Source organism: Monodelphis domestica, chromosome 2, assembly GCF_027887165.1.
Source record: "Monodelphis domestica isolate mMonDom1 chromosome 2, mMonDom1.pri, whole genome shotgun sequence".
NCBI lineage: Eukaryota > Metazoa > Chordata > Mammalia > Didelphimorphia > Didelphidae > Monodelphis > Monodelphis domestica.
The window spans coordinates 213,297,717-213,303,447 of NC_077228.1; positions in this window are offsets into that span (position 1 = coordinate 213,297,717).

Genomic DNA, 5,731 nt, shown 5'->3' on the forward strand with positions numbered 1-5,731 from the left:
GGGAGGGAAAAAAGGAAGGGAGGAGTCTGGGGGCTGGCCTGGGCGGTGTTGATCTGGAGGAGTGGGGCAGACTAGAGGTTGTTGGGAGTACTTGTTGTGGAGGGGAAGCCCATAGACCCCACTGGCCCGGACGTAGACCCTTTATCAGACCGAAAGGATTTGAGGTGGCTTAGTGGGAAAAGGGGTGAGGAATTTCTCTCAGGGATGTATGAAGTGGGGGAGGGGGCAGGATGCTTTATGTCTGTGGGGTGGGGGTAACGGGCGGCGGGAATGGGTGATTTGTAGCATTAAGACTTGGCCAGATTCGAAGAGCCTGATTAGCATCGGAGTTGCCTCACTCTGTTTTTTTACCCTTTCCCAACATGGACATCGCCAACAACATACACGAGAATTAGGCAATCTTGAGTAATGATGAGTAGCTTTTAGAGCCAGGACAGGGTGACTTTCCTGAAGCAGGATGCTGGCTTTTTGTGTCCAGGAAGCTAAGAGCGTGGGAGGGAGGGTGGCCTCGACCCAATCGGACCCCACTCCCATTTCCAAAGCTGGGAAGGGACTTATGGAAGCAGTTGGTGAGAATGGAAGACCTTTGATGGATGGATGCTAAAACAAAGCAAACAGATACACCACACACAGAAGCTAGGCAAGGCTTAAGTGATGGAGAGACAGCTTCCCCGCTCTTCTTTTCCTCTCTCCAGCACCTGGCACATGGAGCATATAAATATAAAACTCCAGAAGTCCTAGGAGAGGGTGGAAGAGTAGCAGATGCCCTTTCCCAACCCTGTGGCAGCATGGTCTCTGCCAGTATGTCTGGTGCAGTGAGCACATACGTTTTTGCCAAGGTGACCCTGATCCTTGAGCCCAACTTCTGTTTTGTGATGTTTCCCTGAACACAGGTGATTGAATAGCAGTACCAAGATGGACACTTGTCCAATGTTGGAGGAAGCCTCATAACTTTAAAAAGTCAGGATATCCTGGGTCTCTCAGTCAGAGGTGACTGGCAGCAGGAGGACTCAGAGGAAATAGTTTGGACAGCAGCTCTCAAATAATTTTTTTTAATCTCATGCTTAAAAAATGTGTTTTAGAATTTAAAATTATCATTTATTTAAAAATTATGACATGAAGACCCTCAAAGATTTTTTGAAATTATATTGAAGACACTCAATGATCTTTTTTATGTGGGTTATATCTATCACACTATTTTGTGTGAATTCTATATAGCATATTAGAAATTTAAATGTCATAATGTAATTTTGAAAATAATTTTGATTCTATGGATGTCTCCCTGAGCCTTAGGGAGCTTCAGATCACAAGAGCCACGTTTTTAGACAATGTATGGCCAAAGAAATAATGAATTCTGATTCATGCAAAATGCTTCATATTTTGATGATTGTCTCAACCTCCTCAGAGAGTATGTATTTATATACTACTGTACTTTTGTAGAAGGCAGCTAGGTAGCTCAGTGGGCAGAGTGCTGATCTTAGAGTCAGAAAGACCAGAATTCATATCCACTCTCAAATGCTTACTTACTTATATGATCCTGGACAAATCACTTTACCTCTGTGTGCCTGTTTCATCTATAAAATGGGGATAATACTAGCACCTATCTCCCAGGGTTATTATAAAGATCAAATGAGATAATATTTATAAAATGTATTACAAACCTTCAAGGACTATTTAATGCTAGCTACTGTTATTAGTTACTGATTTTTGTTTAAAGCTTTATAAACCTTTGTGTTAAACATTCTTTTTAAAGAGCTGAGAGTGTGGTGGACGTACGACCCCCCCCCCCAAGAAATCTTGGAGATGTGACAACCAGCTTTGTCTCTGACCTCAGGAATATTGTTTGTCCCCAAAACCAGTTTACAAAAGAACAAAAAAGAACTTCCACCTTCCATGCATATGAAACTCCAGATGGATATATAAATATGTGATAATTTAACCCATCCCTTCTTTTTTAAATTTTTAAAATTTATTTATTTAATTAAATTAGAATAATTTCTATGGTTACACGATTTAAGTTTTTTTCCGTCCCCCCTCCCAGAGCTGATGAGCAATTCCACTGGGTTATACATATTATTAATATTTTAAAGTCAACATCCCCAATCATAATACCCATTGAACCATGTGCCCATTACTTCTTTTCCACCTATATATCAAAGTCCCCATCAAAACCCTCTGATGATTCTCCCTCCCCCTTCTCTGTATACCCCATTTATTACATAGTATATCCTATATAATCTATCCCTTTCTTCCTCTTAAGAGGCAATTTCCATCTTCTCTCCTGGCCTTTAACCTTTGCGCCTAATAAATTAATTTATTTTCTAAGATTTGTTGGAGCTTTGTAACACCATTGGATGAGTCAGCTCATGAGAACCAGGTCATATATAATCCTCCCACAATCAGACCACCAGGTAAATAGTTATATTCAGGCATCTGGTGGCACAGAGAATAGAGCACTGAGGGGGAAGTCAGGAAGACTAGAATTCCAGTCTGGCCTCAGAGACTTACTAGAGCTTTTAGACCTTGAACAAATCACTTAACCTCTACCTCAATTTCCTTATCAGTAAAATGAGGTTAATAATAATACCCACTTCCCAGGATTACTTCGAGGATCAAATGAGAAAATTATAAAGTGCACAGTGTCTGACACATAGTAAACTCTATAGATGTTATTATTAGTGCTGCTAAACTGAGACTGCCCCCTGTCAATTCTATACCTTAATCTGGCTGAAATTATCCTTTGAAGCTATCAGCAATAACATAGGTATAAGTGTAATTGTTTGTCAGCTCTAGGGGGGGTGGAGAAAAGAGGGAAGGAAGAGAAAATGAATCATGTAACCATGGAAAAACATTTAAAAAATTTTTAATGAAGCTATAACTTCTATTTCTTTTCCTTTCAGAGCTACCCTTAATATATAGCCTCATTCTCCTTTATGGAGGGAGTGATGTTCAGTGTGATCTATTGCCTAGAGATGACCCTGAGCCCTATTATTCTCCCCCTTTCCTGTGGACCTCGGTCCAGCCCTCAGCATTGGAAGGGGGAAGAAAGGGTAGTAGGAGTCGGCATCAACTCAAGTTTCCATTTCCCTACCCCAATCTCAACCCTGTTTTATAAGCACCATAATGGCCAGTAGCATGACAACAAATGTCTCCAAAGCAAGCTGGGTATGTTCCCAGGAGGCACCTGAGCAGAAAGAATATCTGGGGGCCAAGATAACTGCTGCTCTTCTTCTTCCTGGAAAAAAAAAAGTTAAATTCTGCCAGTTTCTGACTTCCTCTCCTTTCCCCAAGTCTCACCTTGATTTCCATCTTCTACTTTCACAAGATAAAACTAAATGGAAATCTGTGGGACTGCTGGGAGAAGGCATTCCCCTGCCTCGTGTTCTGGAAGGCACAGGAGAGCTGCTTCCCTGTTTGAGGATACCATGCTAAATATTGGAAAGACTCCCCAAAACTGATAGAAAAACAGTAAGTCACCTCAAAGTAGAACTACTTTCAACTCAGCCTTTGAAATCATTAAGATAGGGGCAGCTAAAAAGCACTTGGCCTGGAGTTAGGAGGACCTGGGTTCAAATCTAAAATAAAAAAATTTCTGGCTATGTGACCTTGGGCAAGTCATTTAAGCCCCATACCTAGGCTTTATTGTTTTTCTATCTTAGAGTGGATACTAAGGAAGGGAGAAGGAAGCCCTAGAGTGGGCCCCACTTGAAGTCCTTCTGTTTCCTATTGAGTCAAGGTAGTTTAGGAATTTGTGGGCCTTTCCTGAAATTCTTCTGATTCCTAAGGGGACAGGGTAATTTGAGGATACAGGAGGAGGAGGAAGGGGGTAGAGTTCAGAGCCCAGTTATAGGACCCATTTTCCATTGGGAATACCAGTTTTATGTAAGAGTTTAATGGTTGGGAATTCCCTTAACAGATTATTCAGTTGCCTCCATGAGTCAGGGTACATGCCCAGATCTGTGATTTTGTGGGGGACAACAACTCCTAGTGTGAAAATCCCTTCTACCAATTCACCTTGGCAACTTGCCTGTCATATATATTCGACTCAACTGTAGAGAACTGGTTCCAAACATTGAGAGGTTAAATGGCGTATCCATAGTCACAGAACTAGTAAGTTTCAGAGGCAAGACCAGAACCCAGGTCTTCCTGGCTCGAGACCAGCTCCCTAATGATTAGTCTGTTTCATCACTACTATTATTGTGTTATAGTAATTAATAGTAGTAGTGATGATATTCTACCAACAACTAGGATGATGACATATCCCTCTAAAGTGTTTCTGATCTTTTATCAGGTCTTTTATCCACCCGTCAAACCTCCCTCCCTCCCCTAATCCTTGGTATATTTGTTTTTAAGCCCTTACTTTCTGTCAGTAGCGACTCTAAGACAGAAGGGCAAGAACTAGGCAATGGGGGTTAAGTGACTTGCCCAGAGTCACACAAACTACTAGAAAGTTTCTTGAAGCCAGAATGGAACCTGGGTCCTCCTGACTCCAGGGCTGGTACTCTATCCACTGTGCTACTTAGTTGTTCCTCCAATATTTGGTTCTTAAATATCCTTAGGAATATGAAAATATTTTTTCCATTATTTCAGTCACCATCTTTACAACTATTTATCTCTTCCAGACTCTTCCTTTATTCCTCCTACCTACTCCCAGGTCCTCATATCATCCCATAATATGCACAGAGAAGCATTGCGACAATAGCTATATCTGGGGTGTTTTATTCTCTTTAATCTTGAGTCCCTCTTTGACTTAGAGCTGAACCCATGTGTAAAATGAGTGTGGAGGTATCTGCCTCACCCAAGCCATTGGGAGCCTCTGTTATCAGATTTGACCCTCCAACTTAAACCTTGCCCCTGTTTTGTTTTTTTTAATTTTATTAGTCGATTTAGAACATTTTTCCTTGGTTACAAGAATCATGTTCTTTCCCTACCCCCCCCCCCCCCCCGTAGCCAATGCACAATTCCACTGAGTTTTACATGTGTCCTTGATCAAAACCTATTTCCATGTTGTTGATGTTTGTACTAGGATGATCTTTTTCCATCTACATCCCCAATCATATATCCCCATAGAACCATGTGATCAAGCAGTTTTTCTTCTGTGTTTCTACTCCCACAGGTTTTCCTCTGAATGTGGATAGTGGTTTTTCTCATAGATCCCTGCAGATTGTTCAGGGACATTGCATTGCCATTAATGGAGAAGTCCATTACATCTGATTGTACCACAGTGTATTGGTCTCTGTGTATAATGCTCTGGTTCTGCTCCTTTCGCTCTGCATCACTTCCTGGAGGTTGTTTCAGTTCCCCTGGAATTCCTCCACTTTATTATTCCTTTTAGCACAATAGTATTCCATCACCAACATATACCACAATTTGTTCAGCCATTTCCCAATTGAAGGGCATCCCCTGATGTTCCAATTTTTTTGCCACCACAAAGAACTCAGCTATGAATATTCTTGTACAAGTCTTTTTCCTGGGTACAAACCGAGCAGCTTGCCCCTATTTTCTCCTTTCCATCCTTACCAGCTCTAGGAATAATGTCTCTCCTCTCAGATCATTGGTTTTTATCTATTTCTCCTTTCTAGAGAATCTCTGTTGGGTGTGAAAGGCATAAAAGAGGAGATAAGAGATGGCAGGACAAACATGGATGTAAGATGCCATGCAACTAATTCCGTAGTCGATCTCCGTTTGGACATCCAGTAAAGATGTTCAAAAGAACCAACATGGGAGCTCT